We start from the raw sequence: 19,440 nt of genomic DNA, 5'->3' as shown, positions 1-19,440 counted from the left end.
CATTTCTAACGTTCCCACACTCCAACTGCCGTTTTCCCAGCAGCCCGTGTTGCTGGGGAAGTGAGATAAATACTCTGTTGTTTTAGCATGCTAATGTTTAGACTTGAAAAGCTCTTTGCTAAAAATGTTTTATTGACAAATCACACAGTGGGCTTGGTTGGTACAATTCATGCTGTGCCATGGAGAGAGTGGAACATATTTTATTAATATATCCAATGTTGCATGTTTTGTTTTGTGGTTCAGCGCTTGCGCTATTGCACCGACTGTGTCAAGGCACTCAAACAATACTTCATTTAATATTATTAATACTGTAACATAAATGTAAGTCTGCAGATTTCCTATTTGGGAAGCCTAAATCAAATGCTACTCGCTGACCATGTAGCTGTGCTAACCATAAAGCTCTAATCATTAATTCTGCTAGCGCTAAAGTGCTACACTGACATGGTGTGCAGCAGAAGCTAACGCTAACGTTTTATACCAACACAGTATTTGGCAGAAGCTAATGCTAAAGCGCTAACTTCAATTCAACATCTGCTCTTGAAGAGCTACAATTCTCAAGCACCAATTTAATTTAGATATAATTTCCATGTTATGTAATGATCCTCACATATTGTATTTATGCTGATATCTTGTTCTTACTGTTTATTGTTTTTCTGTTTTTTGTTTGAAAGACAGTTAGTGGCGGAAAAAAAAGAGAGAAGGTGAGGAGAGGAAATGGAACTGCTGCGTCTTCACATAAAAATAAAAGCATGAATATAAACAGCTAACTACAGGAATAATTCTTAACAGTTGTCAACAAAACATCAACACAGTTATCAAACATTTTTCAACTGAAAGTTGACGAAACAGCCAAGTAAATTTGTGCTTTAGAGAATTTATCTGGAAAAAATGTATTTATGGGAAGATAAGTGAGCTAAACATTTTCAAAGTTAGCAAATGTGTTGGACAAGAAATTAGCTCTGCTGTTAGCACATTAGCAGATGTGGGATGAATCCCCTGCTGACCACATTCCCTTTCAGTCTCTCTGTTTGGACGAATAGTTCTCTTTTTAATAAGGCTAATGGAGATAAAAAAAATATTACCCGTCACCTAATAGGTCCACGGTTATGCTGTGTATAAAGTGTAGCATTAGATAAACATTTTGTCATGAATTGGTGAGTGAGGGGAGGATAAACGCAGAGACCCACGTAGTGAAGGAAATGATTTAATGACGGAAGCTCAAACAGTCCAATACAGGCGGCACGGCAGAGAGTTTAGCACACAGCTAATTACCGGTAGCAACTGAAATACAGAGGACTGAAAAACAAGCGCTAACACTAACCAGGACTTTGCAATTCTACTGGAGAGCATAGACGTAAGACAACAACTGACATTAGATGAGGACCCGACAAGAGACAAAGACAACAGGTGGGTTTAAATACACAGGGAGAGAAATCAGGAAAACTAGACACAGCTGGGATCAATCAACAGGGAGGACAGGACATCACAGAGACTCACGGGGAACAAGGACACAGAAAAAAAAACAAGAAATAAATACACAAAAACACAGATCGTCACACATTTTTCTATGGAATGGATCATTTTGGAGACTAGTAAACTCTGAAAAAGCTTCAAATTAAAGGCAAAAAGTAGTAAAAATTTCCCAGTAGTAAATTACAGATAGATTTGTTCCCACTTATTTACTCAGAAGTGATTCAACAGGTCCCAAGCAAATGGCATTCAGACAGTTGAGATGATACTTGTATTTGCAAATCTTTCTTTCTTGTAAGACCCCACAGTCTCCAGGACCTCCATGGCTGTTTGAACATGGCTGCTGCGAGGCAAATCTATAAACTTAAATACCATGTGGAGGCGATCAGGGTCCTACTGCACTCTTGCTAATTGCCAATTAGGTTTTTCACTGTTTCTGCACATACTGCCATAATAAGCCATACATATCACATCTGCATTCAGATGTTTCTTCACAATCTATGAAATTTGTGGAAATGTGGGTTTATTCTGTAGTTTTCTGTAGGGAAATAACAGGATTTAAACCTCTGTGTGTGTGTGTGTGTGTGTGTGTGTGTGCGTGTGTGTGTGTGTGTGTGTGTGTGCGTGTGTGTGTGTGTGTGTGTGCGTGTGTGTGTGTGTGTGTGTGTGTGCGTGCATGCATGTGCGTGTGTGTGTGTGTGCATGCACGCGTGTATGTATGCATGTGCCTATGTTTTGTCTTGGGTCTGTGTCACTTTATAAAAGTAATTTTCCGCTTGAGTGCTTGTTTCCCAAATGCTGGTGTTGTCCTGTAATCCTGCAGGGTCCTCCAAAGGTGTCACATCCTCGTTGCTAATCAGAGCCATGCATCAGCACCTCCGCAAACACACGCACACACGCGCACACATACACACACACTGCTCACAAGAAAGCCTCTGCACTGTGATTTTTAAATGCAGTTTTATACACTAGCACACACACTCAGACACACTAAAACATGGCCCATTTGCTGTACACATCATCAAATCTTTATTTTTCAGTCCTTGGCTCAACAAACGCTTTCATTGTGAGAATTCATCTAACAGCGAAATGTTCTGATAACATTATTACACTGAAGGCATATTATGCGGACAATGCTAAACTGATGAACTGTCACTCACCTCAGCATGCCAAATGCTGGCTGATTTGCTGTTATTAATTACGTGTTGGACCGGCGTATCTAATAATATGATAAGAAATTCAGGTGAGGTGAACAACATTAGCTGTGTTTCCATTCACCATAAAATTGCACAAACTGGAATCACAAAAATAAATTTGCTTAATGGAAACGCAACAATTTTGAACCAAACTCCCATTTTGAGTATGATGAGGTAGTTTTTCGACCATCTAAATTAGTGTACTTCATAAAACTGCAATGGAGACAGATTTTTGGCATCACACCAGTCATGTGATCAACAACCAGATTTTACTACTGGTGGAAAAGATGAAAAAGACAACAGGAACTGGTAGGAGGATGATGACACATCTTTTTAATGACTTATCTCGTGAACAATTATATTTACACTTCTTATTTAATGGAAACACAACAATTGTGAAATTGTAGGGGGATTCTTTACAACATTAGTAGAATATTGACAAAATTTTGTGCAAATTTGTAATGGAAACGCAGACAGTGGTTATCTCTTCATAACAACAACTGATAGTGGGGTGTAATATTTTTGGCAACCTTTAGCATTTTGTCAACAAAATTGATGTGTTGAATCAACTTTGCTGGAGAACATGGACAACAGTAGTTACATATGCCCCAATTTATGATCACTCAACCAGGGGCATGTCTAGATTTCTTTTACCCATTTGTCATTTGTGAAGTTATTTTTGTGCAGTAATTTGAGTTTGCTTTTCTTTATTAATATTAAACATTATATACATTAACCTGCCAATGGAACTAGAGATGGAAATAAGTCACTTAGCTATAATTTCATGTATTGTGTGGCCACTTCGCTGAGCTGGGCAACTGGATCATACTTTTTTAAAAATAGCATGAATAGGGGAACATATTCCCAAAATGGATGGTTGGATTTCTTTAACAATGACAGGGGAAATAAAATCCAAAATCCAAAATAATTTTCCTTCATTTGCTTCTTCTACCTGGAGGATGCAAATAGAGACTTCTCCAGATTCCAGGATCCCCATTTAAGGCATCCAACAATTACGCATTGCAACCCCTTGCTGCCTCACAGCTCCCTAAACTTACTTCCTGCCACTTTAAGCTGTGGAATAATTATATCCTTGTGATTCCAGAATCAAAGAGAACACATGTGCTGGTTTCCTGAAAATAGCTGGCAGTCGGCACAAAGAGCATCACAGAAGTGTCATCCATTCCGATTCCCAAAATACCTCTAAATAACGAGGCTTTATGATTCTATTCCTGTCTGCGCTCCATCAGCAACGCAGGCAAGAAGTGACAGCTAATGAATGCCTTCTCCCCTCTTTGTGGCAGCACATCTAAAACTGCTGAGTCCGCACAATGCGAGACCGCCTGCTGCGCATATCAGGTGTTGTCATTTGGTTTGACACAAGAAAGACTCAGTCGATAGGCACTGCAACACGCTCCGCCACGCAAGGTCCACCCAATTATGTCAAGAACAGAAACTCAGATGTTTTGTCACCGAATTCATTCCATCTGCTCCCTTCACCTTCTGTTCTCATTAACTATTCATCTTGAGTAAGTTTCATCTGGTTGGAACTAAAAATAGCCGCCTCCAGGATGATTCTCTCTCCAGAAATCTTAATAGGACGAAACTATTTCATCTCGCCTTGTAACGTGACTTTGCATAAAAGAAGTCTACAGGCTTTGCCTAATGAGGGCTCAGTGGTGGACGGCTCTGATTGAACCTACTTGTCCTCCACTGCTCCCTCCAGACCAGACTCTAATGGATTCTCTACTGGTCATGGTAAGCCCACTTAACCCAAATTGGGGGTGATTAAGTGGTAGTCGTAGCACATGCTGTTGAAATCATCCCTGATTGTCCTGAAAGCATCATGTAGCACTACAAGCACCTTCTTTCTTTCCTGCTCTGTTAATCTGTATGATTAATGGGACTCACTTGAGGTAAATAAACATAAACCATGCTAACTGGGCTAACGGGGTATCCCATGTTTTAGCTAGGTCTCAAATGGGATATGAGTAAAATCTGTTAAAATTGGGCAACATGTCTGGTATCTATATTGGTCTAACTTCTTATTTGGAGTTGTCCTTAATTCAACTAACCTGTGTGCACAACTAACTTTGAGCTATTGTGTACTAGTAATGTAATGATAATGTTTGTTATAAATAAACCAACATTACATATAAATAATAAAAACATTTTATGAATACAATTGCATCACTATTATCACATAAATGAAAAAAATAGAAAAAACTAATAATATTGTGAGCATTTTTTTCTGAATAAAGTACAAAAAGATTTAAACATTTTTACGTTAGACTTAAGAAACTGCAAAACAAGTAAAACTTTCAAGAGGGAATCTGAAACTAAATTATTGATCCAAAATTGATACCAACTTGGCATTGATAGTATCGATATTTTGGATTGATCCATCCACCTCTATTTGAGGTCAAATTACTGCAATCTGAGGAGGAATTCTACCAGAACGAAGAAGCAAACCAAAGAAGAAAAGCAAAATTACTTCTGCCTCTAACTGATTTCACAAGTTTTGTTGTCCCAGTTTCATCACTGCTCTGACATTGTTTTACCTTCAGGAAGAAAATAAAATTCTTCTTAGAGTGGAACTAGCCGCTATGAATCATTTTGTACATTAAGGGTTTTCAGCTTTATAGAACATACATTATCTGTGTCTCGCCACCTAAGCAGCATTAAGCTATAGGTTAATTTTCCACCAGTTCAATACTGGTTTCTAACAGTCACTCTGCCAGTCCTGAAATGAAAGGCCTGTGGCTGCTTTTTCACACACTTATGCTGGTAAACCTGAAAACACAGGCCATAAAAACCTCCCACTACCTCCTGGGGTCTCTGCCCGTTACATGGCACGCTCTCATCTGACACAGCATTTCTTTAATTGTCCTTTTTTACAGGGTCTCCATTCAGCCAGGGTACATCTAGAAGGCGTGTTTATAGACTCATTTTCTCGTCGTTCACTCCTGGTTTCACTCCCCTGCAGGTTTACTGTCCCCGGCTATACCGGGCAACTGTGCCGCAGCAGTTTAAGGCTCAGTGGTTTCCTCAAAGCCTGGTAAGTGGTACAGGGGGAATTATACCCCCATACCTCATTAACCCCCAGTTCCCTAGTCAGGGCAGGGAGCTAAACTACACCCATAATTCAGCAGCTTTATCCTCCAGGCAACTGCATTGCCACACGTTTAGCTCTGCTGCGTTTGCGTCATTAGCGGTGATTACATATTTCATGCGTCGTCCACACCAGCAGTAGTATCTTCCGTAACGGCCATGTTTTGGGTTTCTAAACATTTACAGCAAATTACGACGTTTCCTCTTTGAACTTTTCCGTCTAGTTTTGCTTTTCTGAATCTTCAAAATGCTTTAAAAAGCTGTTTTTAAATGTTTACTGTCCTGAAACAGCAGCTCAGCTTCAGCAGTGGCACAAGGGGTTTATATTAAAAAGGAAATGGACTGAACTTGTGTAAATTTTACTCATACTGACGCTGACTCCCATATTGAAGCAAACAATACATACACATTCACACACCAATTTTTAAATTGTTGAACAAATTGGGATTCAGTGTTTCGCTAACACCACTATAGCTGTGTTTCCATTGCAAATGTGCAAAAAAACTTTGTCAACATTCCACTAATATCAATAAAAACACAAATTTGCAATTATGATGCTTCCATTAAATAACGAAATGAATTAAAATCACACGTGAATAAGTTAGTTCATATGATAAGTTATTTAAAAACATCTGTTATTTTGATTTGGCCAAAAAAAAACACTTCATCCTTGCGCTAATTGCCATGTTTCAATTAAGTGAATTTATTTTCAAAATGTCAAAACGCAGTTATTGATGGGGAAAGCTCAAAACAAACTAGTGAAATAATTGAACTATGTCTCTTATTTCTCAGCATATGTCTAACAAGATGCTCAAGGCCCGATATAAAACTCTTTCCTATTCTTGTCCCATTTTACTGCAGCGTGTGTGTGTGGGTGTGTTTGCGCGTGCGTGTCTGGCCTTGCAAGCTTTGAGTTGCCATGCGTGAATCCCCGTCAAGAGGAAGGTGAGTGGACAGGTTGGGAGGGAAGAAGAAGAAATACTGTTCCTGTTGTTTGAGCCGTTTGGCTTTCTATATCTGAACCTTTGGGAATCCTTTCAGTCACTGACCAGAACACAGCGTCTAAACTGAGCTAGAGTTAGAAAATACAGGAAAGCACTTTCCTCAGAAATATATCATCTCTTGTTAAACGACGGGGGGCCCGTTCTGTCTGAGTCTCGTTAATCACCGGGGCTCGTCACGGCTGTCTCACCACCATGCAAACGCAGCGTTTCTGGAGATATACAGCCCTCCAAGCTGATGGGGATTTTTCACCTCAACTGTCCTCCATCTTCCTCATACCTCTCATCAGTCTTCTACAGGTTTTCTCCATCTGATCATTTGCTTTTATTTATTCTGTCCCTTGACAGACAGCATCGCTTTGTGGTGTTCTAGAGGTGCTTTATGTTGTCACTAACTGCGTTTCTGTTAATCAGAAAATTGCGCAAACTGAAACTAAGAAAATAAATGTGCTTAATGGAAATATACCAACATAAGAAAAACCCCTCACATTTTTGATAAAAAGTTGTTAAACTAGAACAAAGTGGTTCTCATGTAACTGTTTACATCCACTGCTGTAATTTTTAATGTCTTATTGCATAAAAAGCTTATTTGTGTGATTTTATATTAATTTCTTACTTGCAAAATTGTGTTCTGCTGACATTAACAGAATAGTGATAACAGTGCATTAAGAAAGAGCAAATGTTCTCACTGCAGTTTAGAGAAACAAATCTATTTACATAGAACTGAAAAAACACCTGTCCTAGTGCAAAACTTTTTTGGCAAGAAACTTTTTTTTTTTTTTTAATTGCTGTGTTTCCATTGTGTTTCCGGAAAATGTGACCTACAAACTCAACTCACTTTCACCTTTTGTATCAGGAGGAATGGGCCAAACATCCAACAAACTACTGCAGTTTAAAACGAAGTTATGCGTTTCAATAGCAGTTATAAGAAATGGAGGTAAACTTCAACATTTTTGATTGCTCTGGTATTAAAAAAAATACTTTATTTATTCAACTTGAGCTAAAAACAATAAGAATTTAGTTTAACAGTGAGAAAAAATCCATGTCCTTCTGTAACCTCTAAGTATTTGGTTTCAAGTCAGAATTCTGACAGATTTGCCAAACCAGCAAGAGTTGTCACAATCCTGTTTATTACTTCATCCAGTCTAACACGATAAGACTGTAAGAACCTTTTCTTTAAAGTTATTGTTACTCTTTAATAAATTACCTGACCCCCGCACACACTCTTACACACACACACACACACACACACACACACACACACACCACACGCACACACACACACACACACACACACACACACACTCAACCATCAAACACACGCAGAATTAAAAAGCTAATGAAAAGCTAAAATTAAAAGCCATTCCACTAATTGCTCAACACATTATGCTAAAAATGACTGAAACAAATTATGGCTGTCTAAATAAATGACTTTATGAACGCTCCCTCTAATCTTCCACAGCTGCACACTTTTCATGGTTTTCATCAGTCTGACTGATAGAGCTGGGTGGCTTTGACTAAAATGCAGCCATATTGTTAATTATTTAGTTAATATTTAGTTCGGAAGTGTCTTATGGAAACTGAAAAGTATAAAAAACAATACGGGGGGTCTGGAGGTATTTCAGCAGTTTGTCTTTGATGAAATGTAATGCAGATGATGGAAACTTTGGAAGGAAAACTTAAAGCTTTCCAAGTGTAAACACGCTTCACCCACTTAAAATGTGTCACATTATATTCTCTTGATGTATTCTCTGATGCATTCTGGGAACAAGAGTTTTAAAACCAATCTGGTCCAATGTTGAAAATTTATTTTTCCCTTGATAACTCACGGATCAACAGCGATTGTTTTTTTGTTTTGTTTTGTTTTGTTTTGTTTTGTTTTGTTTTTGGAGGGCTTTCACTGTAAAAATACCGACTTTTAATTTCAGAAAATTAAAGTCAGAATTGGTTTTTCATAGTGGCCCTAATTCTCTTCCGTAGACGAGGTAAACCCCGCCGATTGAATGTGATCAGCAATATCCACTTAAAGAGGCAGTATAATGTGTTTTCTAGGCACATAATACATTTTATAGAATAATCAAGGAACTATGTCACCCTCAGTTCTTATTAAAAAAATTTATTTATTCAGTATGACTTACAAAAATACTTCCTGATTTAGCGCCTTCAAATTGGGCCTCTGTCTCTTTAAAAAGTTTTGCTTTTTCAGAAAGCCTTCACAACATGGTTCCACTATTATTAACCCTTTAATAACATTTTACCAGCATTTCACTGAGAAGTAGCTGGTATAAAGAGCTCACCACATAAGCAGTTCTACCAGGTGTTTGCTAATTGCTGCTGGCTAGTCTGAAGGAGCTGAGTGAGGGAGTTGCTCTATGAGGAGGAAGCTCAGTAGCTTGAAACTGCAGTTCTGAGGAAGAACTGAGTTTCAAAGGTGGAGTTGGGTCCAACCAGCTGAATGGTTGCTATGGTGATTAAAGGATTTCTCAACATGAAAGAATCAAGGCAACGCTCCAGCTATATTTTGGATGAGGCAACAACATTATAACATGATGTAAAACTCAAAAAAGTCAATTACATGATACTGCCCCTTTAAGATTTCAGTGTGGTTGGGGGTTCGACTGTGATGCGGACTTTTTTATTTATTTGTTTAATTTGCATTTCTGCCTATTCTGTGAAAGAAACAACAGCTGGTGAAATCTGCTAAACATTTTGACAATGAAAGAAAAGAAACGTGTATACATCTGAAAAACTGCTGCAGTTCTCATGAGTGCTTCATGTTTCAGGTTCATCATCAAACTTCTGCAGGTCAAACGGGCTGAACATGCAGGAAACTTCTCAAACACCTGAAAAGAAAAAAAATTGTTTCGTTAAACACATTTGTTTGAGATGTGGCTCAGCCATAAAAAGAAGCAATTTTCAGTTTGTGTCGGCATTGTATCAGAGTTTGACGGCAGCTGTGAGATCAATAAGTCTCCTGTAAACCAGCCGCCACGTTAGCGCAGCGTCTCCTTCAGCCTTTGTTTGGCTGCGTTTTTATGCCATCTTCCTGTTCCGCATGCTCAGCCGACGCAGCCTTAATTGCGAGGCGATGACGAGCACAGATGTTGAAATTGTCAGAAACTTTATTTTTATTAGAGTGAAGATGAAACTGAAGCAAAGTGAGTGAAGGCAGCTTTGATGAAAGAACTGGATGGGGAACTAATCATGTCTTATTTCACTAATGATGCTCTTCATCAGTTCAAAGTGGGGCGGGAGGCATCTGGGAATGAAGGGGGAAAAAATGAGAAGGAATCGGAGGTAAAGCTCTGGAATGAGGTCACCTCCTGCTTTAAGATAATTTTCCCTGACTTGTAGTTTTGCACTGTTGTTCCACTATGACTTTCTCCTTGTTCCACTGAAACAGTGCAGTGTTCCTGACATTCTAGCCTTTTCATTTGGATCGAGTCAGCTTTGGCAGCAGTCACTGGCAGAAATCAAATCAGAGGTTTCCAGACCCTGTATGGAGGAAAAAAAGCAACCTTATTTTTCACCATCTGACGTGAAATCCAACAGAACCTTTCCCGTTGTAGGTCTTCCTTTGGGATCCCAGAAAATGGACAAGAGAGTGTTGCTTTGAAGACGACTATGTTGCTTTTTTCTCTCGGACATTTTGTCTCTGCAAAAAACACTTTTTTTATAGTTACAGCCATCAATAATTTCTGAACCATCTTAATCCAGAGCGGCAGCATCCTGGACAAGCTAGCACTAACACACACACACACACACACACACACACACACACACACACACACACACACACACGTTTGTGTTGCTATCTTTGTGGGAACTTTCCATTGACTTCCATTCATTTCTACAGCCTAAACCTTACCTTTACCCTTTTCCTAACCCTAACCATCACATACCTAACCCTAACCCTATCCAAAACTCAATTCATACCTTAGTCCTAACTCTGACCCCTGACCTAAAAACAGGGTTGCCCCTTGTGGGGACCAGGCTCCGGTCCCCACAAGGAGCAATTGGTCCCCACAACGTAGTATATGTCAGGAAAATCGTCCCCACAAGGTATTACAAAGAAACGCATGCACGCACGCACACACACACGCACACCCCCCCCCCCCCCCCACACACACACACGTGTTTGGATTCAGGTGTTTTTCAGTTGTACTACATCTTGTATTGTTGACTTGTGTAGTTTTCAGTTGCTATATACAGTATTTATATTGTTGAGCTTCTTGGTTCTGTTCTCTCTTTCTGCATGTTTATTAACAGACTGTTGTCCTGCATTCTCTTCTTCTTTCTTTACTTTCAGACTTTTACACTCCCAACTCTCTCCCTGTTTTCCATCCTTGTTTTCATTGCATTTGAAATGAAGCCGATGCAATTTCTAATAGTTTTTTTTAAAGTATCTGTATTTACACATAAAGTGTTATAGCAAAAGCCGTAACACTCTGCTTGTGAAAGTAAATGTGTTGGGCTTCAACTGCCACCCCAAATAACACTTCCATGGAAGTCAGTGATTCATGGCTGTTCAGGTTAAAAATATTAAGAGTGCCACACTGACGGACAAGACAAGTTAAAAATTAAAAAAGAAAAAAAACTGAGGAAATCGGAGTAATGTCTGATAGAACATACAGGCAACGTGGAAACAAGGAAACAGAGATGAAAACAAACCAGAGACAACCCAACATGAGAAATGACCAAAAGGTTAGAACACAGAAGGAACAAGGAAAAGAAATTAACGTTATAAAATGCTTTTTCAGAATAGACAAGAACATAGATATGTAGAGAAACATAGCTAAACTCTGAATAAAAATATATCTCAAATACCAGTTCACCACAAGGAATCTGAAAGCTGAAAGCTAAGGAATAAACTGAAGTAAAAAAAAAATCAAAGTCTGACAAATCCTAAAACACAGTGGAACAGTTCTTAGCACATGTCGACCGACAGCAAGTACAACAAATGGCTTGATTTAGGGGGCAGAGAGTGTTTTCATGGTGTGTTTGGTTTCTGCCAAGCAGCCAGGAGGTCAGCTCTGAGCGAGAACCAGAGAACAGTGTGGGTAGCGACTGATTAGCACCACTGAACTCCTCTACAGCAGACTGCAGAGATTCTCCACACACATTGCCTTGGATGCTTCTCTGTTATTTTTGGCCTGATGTTGGGCTTTTTACAGCAAAACCACATGTTGATCAAAACTTCAATTCAAATACACTTTTTACTGCTAAATTGTTGAATAAGTAGCAATATGAGTTCAAAAACAAAGATCGACATATTGTTTTTAATCTGTTTTTTAGTTTATTACTCCCTCAGGTTGGTTTAAAGTGACGTTCAGGGGCGTAACTACATATTATTCAGGTGGATGCGAAAACATAAATCGGCGGCCCCCCAAAGGAAGGTATGTAATACAGTCGCTCTACCCGAAGACACGTGAAAGGTAAAACTCGATACATTTACATTTACATGTGCGCGAGGTGAAGGAGCATAAGGGCGCGGTGAAGTGTATGCGAAGGCATCATCGGGGCGCCGCCCCCTCCAGACGGGGTTTGGACGCCCCCTCTGGTGCAGCGCCCCTATGAATTGCATGCTCTGCATACATACTTTTTGCGCCACTGGTGATGTTATACACATTTCAGTAACTCCAGATTATTCCCAGAACTTATTTGAAAAAAATGATTCTTAAAAATGTGGATGCTAACGTTAGCATTGGTGATGTCTGTGCTGCTGCAACATTGTTACCATTCAGATGCTATTTTAGGCTTGAATAGCTTCACTGATAGGCTAACTCCATTTAGCCTATCACTGTTGAACAAAACAGCCGTCTTTTCCAGCTTCCAATTAGATCGTTTTTTTTTTATTTTTATTTTTTTAAGCAGAAATAGTTTCCCAATTGTATGATGTTTTTATAACTTTTTTCAGAAATGTTTTTTGTGGTTTTTTGTGGTGTTCCAGACACAGAAAAGAATGAACCTCTATATTTAAGATTGTTACACACTTTTGGTATGTTTATGCTCCTATGTGTTCGAGGCTGTTTGGTTGTAAATGTGAAGATAAAAGCAATATAACAAATCGCCATTGGTGGCGCTCTTGCTGTGCACAACAGATGTGCGCAGGACGTGTGAAGACGAAGAGGAAGTTCCCCCGTTCCTGAATAAACGTTGCCATGTGCTATCTCCAGTTATCTGCTTGAATATTATTTTATTTGACCTAGTGTATCATACACAACATTTTTATTATGTAAAGTACTCGTCTTGTTGCTGAAATGTGCTGGAAATAAATCTTGCAGCTGCCCAGTCAACAGAATTTCTCCTCCAAAGTTCCTATGAACTTCTTGTCTTCTCCTCTGATGACCTCCCTCTTTCCATGACCCGTCGCTGTAGGTCGTCAATTTCTCGGTCCGTTTCCTCTGTTAGATGTTCAAAGTTTGGGATCCTGCTCTGTGATCTAACTCCACCTTAAACCTCTCCACAACTTTTCAATTTATTTCATGATTTTTTCCTTCATTCATGTTGGTACAACCGGATCTTAATGTAATAAACATGCAAAAGTTGTATGTGTATTGAGAGATAAACCTGTGTTGAATTGAATTAAGGGTCGAAATGTTGAGACATTAGGTGTCGCACCTGTTCAATAATAACTAAACACCGGGGGCTATGTTAGATTAGGGGAAGATGGAGAGTGTCAGGCACAGATAAGCAGGAACCAGGGAAATTCAATAAGTGCTTAAATGACAATTCACCTTCCAACCATGCTGTGATTACAGAAAGAGCCAATCCGGGGAATTAGTGATTGGGTGGAACGGGGACGTGATGATATTGTTTTTGGTGCTGCTAGCTAAGCTGTCAACATGTCAGCAGCACTTTGACAGGGTGCGACAAGCATTCACATCTCCGCTAATCGATCATGACACTGTCGCTGGGAAAATATCCAAAAATTGCTGCTTTCACGGTAGGTGGGTGTTCGCTCGCTTCCAAACAGCTGCACAGAAGACAACATATGGTGTCAACATATGAGTTTCACCACAGAGGTGCCTGGATCACAGCATGATAAGGAGATAATTTGTTTTTCCAAGTTACTAAAATACAAACTTTTTTTAAATTTCAATATTTAGATCTTCCTTTCTGATCCATACCTTTGGGTTTGCTGCAGAGCTGGCTTTAGTCATGTGCGAGCAAGGAAGGTAGCTTTTGGCCGTTTTAAAAATGACTAGAAGATGCTAAGTTATATTTAATTTGTGGAACTGTTTGTTTTTAAACTGTGACAACTTTATTAAATATTGTAATGTATCATTCATTTTTAAATGTGTGAAAGGTCGCTCAGTGGCATCTCAGATCTGGAGGTTTAGTAACTTAAGGTGAGTCTCTCAAGAACTATAAAGTATCTCTATGTAAAAACTCTTTTGATCAAACTGACTTTGGTTGCCCAGACTCCAGCTTGAATGTGAGGTGTTGCTTTACATGCTGATTTGTCCTTGGAGGAAGCGAGGAGATCATGCTTTACTGAGAGCAGTACCGTGGAGACCTAACAAACAGGCATCATACACAGGGATTTAAAAACATTCTGGCTATTGCAGTCTACTTGCAATGCTACTGCACCACCAGTGTCAACAAGAATATATTAGTAATATTATATGTTGTTATATTAGAGAGCCAGACTCTTAGCAGGAGTGAGTGGAAGTAGCTGAAAATCCCAATTTGCTTGACTGAGCTACAGTAGATGTCCAGAGCTAACTGCTGACTGTCACCCAGGTCAAACTGTCTACTGGTAGTTTTCTCTCAACAAAACTCTTTTCCTCATTTAAACTCACTTCAAATTTATGCTTCACATGTTTTTGGTAGCTTCTCTAGTGTTACAGTCGACTTCATCATCCATAGTGTTTATTTAAAATTAAATTAAATTAAGCCTCTAAAAAGGATTTGGTGTCAGAAACGGGTTCTAATCCTTAAAATATCCCGCGGTCCTTGTGCCAAGAATTAGGGCTACCGAAGCAGCTGGAGATGAATTTCATGCTGAAGTGTAAACAGCAGAAGAAAGGAGCCCTCATTCACTTTCACTTATTTCAGACGGGATCAAACTTGGCACCTTCCAGTTCCAAGTCGCACCTTCTCCACGCTGTTCAGCCAGTGTCATTTCTCCTCGGTTCTCTGTGGACCTCATCATCCTGTCATGTGTTTTCTCTTGGAGCCAATCCATCCCTGGCAGGGCTGACAGATGTTTGCAAGGACACTGACTGCTGGGAAATAAATCATCTGAATTCCACAGCGTTAGCGGTGCGCTCCACCTAATCTCAGGCAGATCAAACGGCAATAGGAAAGCCATCATTATCCAATCGGCCAGCAGCAGAAAGAGTTGACTTTTTGTTCCTCAGGGCTTCCCACCTGAGAGGGGCTCAGTCATTAAGGCTAACGCTAATGTTCCTGCAGCAAACAATACAATGTTGCACTCTTTCACCCACTGGATTCTAACATCTAACTTTAACTTTAACACTGAAATCAAAGGTGATAATTCGCAAAAAAATCTATTTTAGTTGAGGACAAATGGCAGGAGCCCTGCTATCTCTAGTAGCTACTTCTCTTTGTTTTAGTTGTTTTATATCAGGTCCCTTGATGACATAGAGAGAGATTAGAAACTACTTTTATCATCTTGGGTGTTCTGCTCTCATGGTGAATTTACTTTCACAATCACAACTGGGCATGTTGCTGTTTTTTTCAATGTTTCCATTACACACACACACACACACACACACACCCCCACACACACACACACACACACACACCTACACACACGCGCACACACACACACACACACACACACACACACACACACGCGCGCACACACACACACACACCCCCACACACACGCACACACACACACACACACACACACACACTTTAGGGCTACAATGGGACCTGGATGTTTGACTGCTTTCCCTTTTTCTGACACTAAAACCCACAGTGTTTATGCCAACCAGTTTATCAAAATCAGAAATGTAACAGCAACCTTAGAGTTATTTGACTGAGTCTAAATTGGCCTAACTGGCTGAACATTTTCCCTCAAAGGATCAATACAGTATCTGTCTGTCTGTTCAGATTAGCTTGCGGACCATGTGGTTTGGTTGGGGCCAAGCTTATCGGAAATCTCTCAGGATAAATTGATTGGTTGGAATTCCTATACATCATGGTCACTCAGGCTGTGCTGCTGCTGTCATTGGCATGTTTCTGATCTTATTGACTCTCTGCTGCCATCCTGATCCTCGTGAGGAAAAAGAGGAGACGACACATCCATCGATCGAACACAGACTTGGATGTGATGCTGCCAGTCTTTGGCTTTCCTAAAAGATTTTGGGGTTTTGTGGTTTCTAAAATGTCCAGATGTCTCTGGTTACTTTTTATGGATGTTTTATTTTCCCCAGTACAGTATCTTACTATCCTCTGGCTGTAAAATGTTCATTTTGTTCATCAGAGGGACAGCCTGGGGGGCAAACCGTCTTTATGGGGACTACTTATAACATTAAATAGCGCCAAACAGAGGATTATGTCCAGAATGTGTGGAGTCTGCAGATATTCGAGTCATTTTATTGCAAATATCTTTAATCATTGCAACACCAACAAACCAATTCTAAATAAACATTATGACCACCAGTCTCACATGTACATATAAACTGGAGATAGAAACTAGTGGGACGAATAAAATGGGGAAATGTTGTGATTTCAGTTTAACTTCAGTACTCCATGATCATGTTTTGACAAAATTCTAACATGGCTGAACACACGTCATCTGCCTGATAACCTCATTTCAAGAAAGCTTTATAACGCTTCTATTTGTCTGGAGTTCGTAATCTTCATTTGCACAATAAATCGAACAGTTTGTTGGGGACATATGAATATTAAAACATTATTTCACATTTATCCATCAAGCATTAGGTTTTGGTAAGCTAGCCTTTAAATCACTTGCCCTGTATGTTGGCATTTAAAAGGTGTTTTATATGGATCTAAACATAAAGAAATATTAAAATAGAAATTCAGTTTTCTGTCCATTTTATGTTGTGCAATTGGTATTCTGCCTGGAAAATAAAACCAAGATCTATAATTTCAAAAAAGAAGAAAGAAATTATGCAATTTTAGTGAAAGATGAAGTCCTGCCATGTCATTACGATGAGAACATAAAACAGTTCATCTCGATGACATTTAAGTCCATTTGGTTCCTTTTGTTTTCATGCGTTAACTATCTTACTGAATTGGCATTCAAAGGTGTGCTATCCAGTCAAATTGTACAGCACATTGATCTGCAAGAGTTGCTTTTAAATCTGTTTTATAAACTATTTTTCCCAAAACTGACCATGAATATTAAAAAAACTGATACAAAAATAAAGGTGACGGGGCCGTACCAGAATGTGAGAGAATTGGTTCAAACAGAGTCCAGGTTGACACTCTTGGTAGAAGATGAAACTCAGGTTTTTAAGAAAATGGCCGCTTACCAATAAGTCAATAAGATAAATCAACTTTAAATTGACTCCAATCAATAACTTGCATCCCTAGTCAGAACCTCTGGATGTGTTGAATAATAGTGTTGTACAATAAACAATAATGTTGTTGCACCTACATGAAGTCCCCCCTCCCATTCCTCAGCTGCCTACTGTGTCAATTTGTACATCAGGCTGGTCCAGAACTGACAACCTTGACATTGGCAGGGAAGTGTACTATAACTGCCTCTATCAGCACAAACACACAGACAACCATGAAGCCAGAATATTCATGAGGATGACTCAACACTGATGCTGGAGCCCTAATCTTATTATGTCCACAAAGTGGACGAGGCTGAAGACCCTTTTGGTAAATCACACATTTTGTCTCTGGTTAGGAACAAAACCAGTCTGGTTCTGAAGTTTAGCCTTTTTACTAATGTAGAACATAAATGAGCCAAATGTGCAAAATGAATCACAGAGGAGGTATGTTTCACTTTGGATGTATTTCTTTTTTTTTACGCTGCACCTGCAGTGATTGTAGCCTCAGCAGTGACCGCCTGTCCTGACCGCCTGTCCTGAATGATTTCATTCTGTTTGACTGTCAGGCCATTAAGCCACTTAAATACAAGCTAATCTTATTAAGATCTAATGAGTGAAAAAAATCCCAGCCATAATTACTCATTATAAAAGTCATAAACCATTGACCATTGCTTATTCTAATTATTGCCTTTTTTTTTTTTTTTTTTTTTTTTTTTTGCCCCTGGTTTGACCCCTTACTGTCTGTCCTCCACTGCTGAAAGCTGCAGCACCTTTTTGTTTGTCCAGAGGCTCATTGGTAGGCATCAAGAGGGCCAGCTGGATATTATTGCTGCTAATGAGGATTCACAACTCTAATGCAAGCTCTCCAAGTGTGTCTGAAATGATATTGGACCCGAGCCAAGTGATAGCAGGCAGAAAGGCCGGCCCACAGAGGGGATTTCTTCCCACTGAGCAGCTCGTCACTACAGCTGTTTGCTACTCAGGAGGAAGTAAGAGGAGCGTACTGGGAGACCCTCACTGGGAGACCCTCACTGGGGCAAGAACATGTAAATACGCTGAGTCTCATCTTCAGGTAAGATATACTGACACAAGACATTCCTTCTGACAACAGGAGGCAAAAATGAACAAACGTTTGGGAAAAAACATCTTTAGCTCTTTTCTTCAGTCAGATATAATTTTTTTTTTTTTTATTAATTTCATTTGAAGTTTCAAATGAGCATGTTGACATAACAGTTTTGAGTGTAAAGTAGTAAATTAAAGAAAAGATCAGTGTGTATATATATGTGTGTGTGTGTTCTCAACACATCCATAGGTTCTGACTAAAACAAAGTTGTTCACTCTGTATTTTTCCAACCTAAACTGGCCACTGCTGGTCATCCTTAAGTGGAACCAGGTAATACAGAAATAAAGGTGGCGGAGCCATACCAGAATGTGAGAGAAATTGTCTGAATGGAGTCTGGTGTGGGATGTAAAATGCACTTTATGTGGTTCTGTTTTGAAATATAAACAGATTTCACACATTTTGTTCATTTCATCTTTTATTTTTCTATCCAGCAAACCAAGTGATTGATTAATGTTTTGGTAATATTATAAAAATATAGATATGTCTGTTTAATAATGTGAGAAAAGCACAATTTTTCTCACATTGTGCTACGTTGAAGCTACGTCTCATTTTATTCATGGCGGATAGGTGAATGTAGCAGTGTACGGGGTGATAAACATGCCAAATCAAAAACCTGCATACACATTACATCCATTCCAGCACAACTCAATTTTTCTTAGTTTTCAAACTATAAAATGCAGCAAATGAGTCGCTAAATACTAAGTTATCAAAGATGATTTCTGTTACAGCAGTTGAATTGTTTCCATTTCTTGCTTATTTTACAGTATCTGTACTGATGCAGTTTCCTCATAGCTAAAGTTTATCCATACGTATGTTTATTTATGCAAATAACAGAACAAATTACTGTGAATCATGAAAGACCAGAGCGCTTTGCATGACAATAATCAATAGTTTGCTGCCAGCTGGTTGTTATTTTTAGAAAAGAAAGGCTGCTTATTAAAGAAAAAAGGATAACAATGAAGATAAAAAAAAAACTGCGATATTTAATAATTTCTTTAATCTACAGCAGCCACTGAGAAACTGATCTCTGTTTTTGC

Source organism: Poecilia mexicana, unplaced genomic scaffold, assembly GCF_051168715.1.
Source record: "Poecilia mexicana isolate PSO_F unplaced genomic scaffold, ASM5116871v1 scaffold_21, whole genome shotgun sequence".
NCBI classification, from domain to species: domain Eukaryota; kingdom Metazoa; phylum Chordata; class Actinopteri; order Cyprinodontiformes; family Poeciliidae; genus Poecilia; species Poecilia mexicana.
This window is presented reverse-complemented; position numbering follows the sequence as displayed.